The following is a 7,407-nucleotide window of genomic DNA, read 5'->3' as shown; positions in this document are numbered from 1 at the left end:
GTAAACTTAGAGGTTGTTCTAAGTTGACACTCATTTGTGGCAACTGGTAAACTACAATGAGAGAAAAACAAATAAATACATTGCAAATGGATCTCGTCTCTCTTTTACTTCATAGTGAGGACAAAAGTATTAGGATATTCTGTTACAAACACCGGATTGGGGGATTTTTCAATTTTACTCTCACAAATTATTGGGCGTTGTATATTATGTTTTACTCATTTTCGTTCGTCGGATGCGGCCCTTCGGCATGTTTATATCACCATGCCTTCATTTCCGGAACTCATCTCTGACTTAGAAAGAAACTTTTTGCTGCATTACTCGATCTTGTCGTATCATGAGAATAATTAGAGTAAATATGTCTATGAGAGCATACAGGTGAAACAGGAACTTAGAGAAAAATAAGCCTTCAGATGAAAACAGACAGGCATTAATAAATTATGAGAAAACACTGGTGCACCCCACAAATAGAATTGAGTTAAACGATGCTAATTAACGGTTCAATGTTTAGGTTCACTCTCTTAATTTGACGTATAGAGGCTTCCTCAGGGGAATTATTTGAGTCGATCAGAATGATTGACTTCTTTGTAAATTTTCATATCCACGCGACGCCTTTGGATGCCGGCGGACATAGTTAGACTCGGATTCACCTGTCAGAGTGGCCTATAAAACTTCTCAGAATAACTAGTTAATCATTCTGATCACGACTGGGTGAACTGAAGAGAAGCAGACATGAACACAAGGTGGATTATACTCTTCTCCTTTTTTTATTTGCTGCTTCTGATTAATCAAGCAGAAGTCCAGGGCTACGGCCATCCGTCTCCAGTGGGCAAACGGCGCTTTCCCCTTGAAAGAATCGTGCAGGTATTTGGCTGTTATTTGAGGTCAGAGAGGTTGAATATTGTGAAAGCTTTTGTGAAAGTGAAGTTCTTATTTCTTTTCATGCAGCACCAAGATCCAGCCCAGAAAACTGCCCCGCCAGCTAGTGGTTATTTGTCAGGTCCCGTTGGAAGAGAAGTTCGTCAAAAAGAGGTCAGTTGGTGTTTTAATTATGATGACATTTGAAAACCGTGAGCGAGCTTACTTAGCAGTACACGGGAAGCATTCTTCTGATTAAATCAAGTAAAATTTATAACTTAAATTGTATTTTCCCAAGGAAAACATTCCAAAATCCAGCTTTATTCGTCTTGCAATCTAAAAACCATCAGTGTGTCATGCTTCGCTCGACTAAAAGATGCAACGTGATCAAAATTCGGTAATTGTAGAGCGGGGAAACGACTCGATCCATTGTAAGGTTTATTTCTGGTGATCGGTTGATTTGTCACTGACGAATTACAACTATTTTTGTCTCTTTTGATAGAGAGAAGACCCGAATCTGGAGGCTAACGAGTGGATGTACTGAGATGAAACGTCCACTCGCTTGGCTTGTGGATAAACTGTGAAAAGGCGTCATTATATTGCAACGCGAGTCCAGAAGTAGTACCGACTATTAATTTGTTCCTTTTTAGAGATTGTAAGAATAATGTAGAATATTCTGAAATAAAACGACTTGAAACCAGTCAAATGAACAGCATTCTAATTGCTTGTCCCTAGTTTTATCGTGGGGGGGGGGGTGAGGAGGGGTTTTGGGCATTTTCGCAACCCTCATTTATAGTTCGATTAATTGTTTTGAGTTAGACTAAAACACCAATGGCATTTGTCCAGATTCAGTAATGTATTACAAAGGAAATTTGGGAATGATCTACCCTCAAAGCTTAAAAACACATTTAAAACAAATAAATGGAAGAAGACCTGTTTATTAAGTTGATTTCTTCGATAAAAAAAAGGCTTGTCATGAAGCATACATCAATCTGATTTCAATAAGAAGGCGAATGCAAGTAGTTCTATAACCCGATGTTGATCCGATTTTCATCCTATTACCATGTAAATAAACGAAGTTATATGCACGACACGCAAGCGACACCTTTTACCTGAAACAAAGTTAAATACTTAATATGGCTTCGCTTGAAACCACAAGTAGTCAAAGTAAACACGCCGCATTTAAAATTCAGCTGTCAGCAATGTAAGATAATACAAGCAGCGCACGATCTGCTTTCAAAAGGAAAAAGCACACAAGTTACGATTCAGGCTTTCAGGCATACTGGCCACTCTGTAGACTCCATGCTTTGTCATCAGATGTTAAAATTACTACAACCCTCACAGAAGCCTGGAACATGCTAGTTGATGCGTGATATGTTAACATTCCTATGTAGCTTTTTGAAAATTAACTCTTCGATGCATTTAGACTCTAAAGAAAACCGATCATTAAAGAGAGGGGATCATTTTTGACGACAAAGAGGAAAATATCGGTTACAGAATCATTGCTTGCTGTGTTTAAGATTGCCCGCCTTTAAAAGGCGTGTTGGAATACCAACGAAAATTAACAATAATTCCGAGTTATATCGTCAGTGTTATAGTGTAGCTTCTTTAATGACCGCTGTGAATATATGAAAATCATGTAAGTGAACTGCGGATTAAGAAATGAATACGAAAACGATCTTTGCAGTAATGAACATTACTTGTGAAAATAAGGCCTGAAAGATTAAAGCCTGTACGGGATTTTAACCCACGACATCTGCGATGCCTATGAATGACTTTCATATAATATATAGATTTAGCCAAGCCTAAAAGCGGAGCTCTTGTTATGTTATTTTCTAGCTCTTCATTACAATAAATAAAAACTGTAATAAAACACGTCAGCACAGGCTGTAGAGGAGTTTCTTCAAGAGGATAGGGGACCAGACGAGGTCTGGAACCTGGGACGATGTTCTTAGAACACGCATGCTAGTCAGCGGTATCTTCAAACAGCTTAGAACCTTCGTTGTTGTTCCTGATGGTTTGAGCAAACATTCGAAGATAGGGAATGTTATCTTCTTCAGATGAAGTGTATGATGACAGCATTAATTGAAATTATATTCTATTGAGCATGACTGATAATATCGGTCTGGGAAAATGAGCCAAAATTGAAAGAAACGACGGTAAACAACTTTGCGCTAAGACATCACTAGTCGATTGGAGTGTATACACGTGAGCACAGTGAATCAGTAAAACTGAATACGCCAGGATCGTATGGAATTCTCTTACATCTTCTCTTGAAGTTGCTAGGTATGACTGCTTGCCCTACCGTTTTCCCCTAATGTCTCAACCTCCTCTGTTGAGCGTAAACATTAGGGACCTTAAGATCCGAGGACGGCGGATGTCTACGACGGCGAGCGGAAGTTTGAATGCGTGTTTACTTACTTCCGGTAGCCGTTCCCCGTAAATTCCCGCCGTAGCTGTGTTGTCTGCGACGTCAAAACAACTAGTTTGCCGTTTCTTACAAAACGTGAGTTGATTACAGTGTTTTTATAAAGTATCTTTTATAATTTTCGTATAATTTGCGCATTATGGAGTCAATAATATTTTTAATTCGTTTGCCTACTCTTCTGAGACCTGATTTTCGAGAAAAAACATGTTTTTTTTCTTTCCACTAAACAGGTCATGGCTGCAGCCGACACGAGTGCCAAGGAGATTGCTCAGTAAGTTCTCTTACTCTCCTTTCTTCACGTTTTTAGCAATGAATGTGGTGAAACTCAACACGAGTTACGCTTAGTAAATGATAATCTCTCGATTATTTATGTTTGTTAAAGTGTCTTGCATATTTGGTGAACAAAAAAGGGTTCTGCTTGCAGTAAAAAATAAAAGACAAACAACATGCAACGCAAACAAAAAGAAAATAGGCATTAACATTTTATTTTTATCTTTAGAACCAACTTGGAGTGGACTGAACAACATGACAATATTGTTTGTCAGGAGATTCTCGTTCTTGAACCATTCAAGGCAAAGAAAGGAAGCATTGCAAGGGGCCAAATTTGGGATAAAATAGCGAACAATCTGAACAGCCTTCAACATCCCCAGTTCAGAGTGACGAAGCGATCTGTCAGAGAACGATATACGCTTTTGAGCGACAAATTTAGAGCAAAGATGCGAGATGAAGAAAAGGCAAGAGGAATCGATACAGATTTGAGTGACGTTGAAAAAGCACTTGAGGAGATAGAAAAAGAAGCTGTGGTTGAAGAAACGGCACAAAATAGCAAAAGAAAGTCGATAGTGCTAGAGCAGGGGAAATGAGATACAGAACATCGGCGGGACACAGAAAAGACAAAGGAAAGATGAGGTAGAGAATAAAACAGCAGCAAGAGCAAAACGTCGAATTAGTGGTGACACGGTGGCATATTTGCGAGAAAAGAACGACCTCATGCAGAAGTGGAAAATGGAAGAAATGCAGCTACAGAAGAGGCGACTAAAGGCTGAAAGTAAGAAGGAGGAGCAGTCCAAAAAGCAACATCAGGATTTGATGCAGGTCATGCTGCAGCAAACTAAACAGCAACAAGAACAAATGCAAAATTTTCAGAAGATGTTCACGCTAATGCAGCAGCAGCAGTCTCAAATTATCATAAAACTTCTAGAAAAACAAAACTAAGTCATGGCCTGACTTTGTACTGTGCAAGATGAATGTAGTTTTCAGCAATTTCAGGCATGTGTTTCTTGATTTTGTTTTGTACACTTGCTTTTATTTTATTGTTAGGTTTTCCATGTTATATCAGCTTCATGTTCAGACTTTTTGATTCAAATAAACTTGATTAAAGACTTAATGTTACAGACACTGGACGTTTTGTCTTCCTGGGTTTAGGAGTGTATCATTCCACTGAGGTATTCTGTGATTATGTTCCTGATAAACTGTATCCACCACAAGACTGGAAATCATACGTAGCTCTGGAACCGGGCGGCCGAATCGTGGAATTAAATCGCTGAGTCTACATGGGTACGGAAACCTTCGAACTGCGATACACAACCCTTCAATTCCATCGCATATTGTTTCTTGTTGACATGTAAAGTAGCTAGGAAGATGTAGGGCCTCAAAAAGGACGGGAAGGTCACTCTTGCGAAAACGAAACTCGGATAAACACTCATTGTCATCCATATCATTAAGGTCAATTTTCCCATAACTTTCATAAGGAAAATCTGGGTTTTTGAATGTGTTAACGTCATAAAGAAGAAGGAACTCGTCCTCTGATATATCGCCATCATCAAAACTTTGTAGAATAATCCTGCGAATCTCTCTAAAGGAAGCCATGACTGAAGTACTTTATGAGAAAAATTGAAAATATGTAAACAATGCCGCCCGCGCCTTCGACTTGGTCTCTTAAGGATTTTTCGCGCCTTGCGACGGCAACCTCTTCCCAGTCCCCCCTCGGTCATGACAGCCGTCGTAGACATCCGCCTTCATCAGATCTTAAGGTCCCTATTACAAGGGATGAGGCAGATCAAAGTAAAAATATGAATTAAAACAGGAGGCCCCCATTAATTTTAGTGCTAATTAAAGGAGGATCTTTGTTTTTCCAGATTCCCACCCTTTAAAACTCACATATCTTGTGACCATTTGGTATGAATATTGGTAAGAAACACCATGCAATAATGAAAGTTTGAGCAAGAGTATTAAATGCAATTTTAATAATAATATTGCATGTTACAATGTGGTAACTTACTCAGCAAAATTATATAATCACACAATTCCAAACAAAGGAAGTCAGGTTATTGACTCACCTACTTCAACTTTTGAGAAATAGATATAGTAAACAGTTACAATTAATGCAAAGTTGAAAGTTTGAAAGCTAAGAGGTATACATCACTATCATCAGACCCTATGCATCATTGCAAAAAAAGGTCAATTACCAGGAAATCATTAATTTTTGTTACTAGCTGGTACTGTACTTAAAATACTTTTACTGACACAAATACATTTTTCGAAAGTTATCTCAAAGCATATGACTGTACGGGTCATGTGGATGGTTCCTGCATGGGGACTGACATTTCAATTACCCCAGCAAACTTTAATCATCAGAATTGCAAGCTGAGGTGTATTTACCAAGTGCTCAAGTTTCCAAATTAGTCACCTAACTCATTTACAGTGGAGTTCACTCCTTTTTGAGGCTATGTTGAGCTTGATCATCCTGTTACATGTGAAAACATCAAATGTTACTCACATACTCAAATAATTACCTGAACGAAAAGTTATAATATTTTTTAATAACCCGCCTACACACATATATATACACCTATATCTATACACATACATCTATATCTATACATATATATATATATATATATATATATATGCAGTTAGATATAGCTCTTTGGCATACAAAGCTTTGCTTTCATGTCCAAATTGAGCACTCTACTAGGATGAGTCATTGCTGCTAGCATTATGCATGCTCACTAGTTTTTCTAGTTTGAGCACTCTGGCATGGCTTAGATGATCCCACATATGTGAGATCACTTGGGGTGGCTATATGGTCTTACCCCCATCCTAGCATCAGCACTGCACTGATTCGGCCCAGAAGGCCGAAAAAGTACTGAAAGCTTCTCGGCCTTTTGGGTAAGGTTAAAAGGCTTATGAAAAGTTTATTTTCCTTGCTTTTGCAGCAATTGGTCAACATGGACAGCCAGGAAAGTGAAAATATCAGCCAGTTTACTACAGATAACTCGGCAGCGAATCCAGGAGACGTCGTAGACGCAAGCGTGGTAGAAGGTTCACAGTCCTGGGGCGCAGACGTGGAAATCGAAATCCCTGAGGTACTAAAAAATCTGGAAAATAAGGGTGTGAAATTTCAGGCCGTGCCTTTTTTGAATGCTCCTAGTCAAAGTAGAATCACGAAGGATCGCTCTATTTATTTTAGCGTTGATACAGCCGTCACATCGCAAATAATTCTCGAAGCTTTTGACGCGGCAGAAATCGATATTGACGCTATCACCGGAATCCAGAGAAAGGCGTCCAATAGATCTTGGATCGTGACTTTTAAGAGCCGTGCAGCTAAAGAAGCCGCTCTTGAAACACCTTTTGTCGTGATTGCCGGTCTCAAAGTGTTCCTGGGCGACTGCGAAAATCGTTTGGTCCTCGTCAAGATCCATGAAGCCCCCGCTGAACTACCCGACACTGCCGTGATTGGCCGACTCAGCCACTACGGTCGTGTCCTTTCATTTCGGCGCGACAAAATTGCACAACATATCGAGAATGGAGTAAGAACGGCTCGAATGGCGCTACTTCGAACCATCCCTGCCAACATCAACATAGCTGGTGAACCTATCAAAATATGGTACCCAAATCAGCCAAAAGCTTGCCGGAATTGTGGAGCTACTGACCACATGGCCAAAGACTGCTCTGCAGTCCGTTGTTTTAATTGTGAACGCCCTGGGCATCGAGCTCAAGAATGTAAAGACTCGCCAAGATGTTCCGTTTGTTTAGCGGACAACCATTCCATGCCTCAATGCCCCTTCCTGCTCTTCAGCGCGAACGTCGATAGTGAGCCAACGCCACCTAAAACTGAAAAG

The 7,407-nt window shown here is 39.7% G+C and overlaps 1 long non-coding RNA gene and 1 pseudogene across 1 annotated transcript; both read left to right on the top strand.

Annotated features, from left to right (window-relative positions):
• Positions 1 to 575: 575 nt before the first annotated feature.
• LOC149040001 (uncharacterized) lies at positions 576 to 1,561 on the top strand. Its single transcript, XR_016179759.1, has 3 exons — positions 576 to 861; positions 946 to 1,029; positions 1,358 to 1,561. It is a non-coding gene; the product is annotated as an uncharacterized LOC149040001 (long non-coding RNA).
• A 2,201-nt stretch (positions 1,562 to 3,762) lies between these two features.
• Positions 3,763 to 4,648, top strand: LOC149040000 (uncharacterized; annotated as a pseudogene).
• The last annotated feature ends 2,759 nt before the right edge of the window (positions 4,649 to 7,407 follow it).

This window comes from Pocillopora damicornis, chromosome 9 (genome assembly GCF_964200805.1).
Source record: "Pocillopora damicornis chromosome 9, jaPocDami1.2, whole genome shotgun sequence".
Classification (NCBI taxonomy): domain Eukaryota; kingdom Metazoa; phylum Cnidaria; class Anthozoa; order Scleractinia; family Pocilloporidae; genus Pocillopora; species Pocillopora damicornis.
The sequence above is the reverse complement of the archived record's forward strand: the minus strand, read 5'-3'. Positions and strand labels throughout refer to the sequence as shown.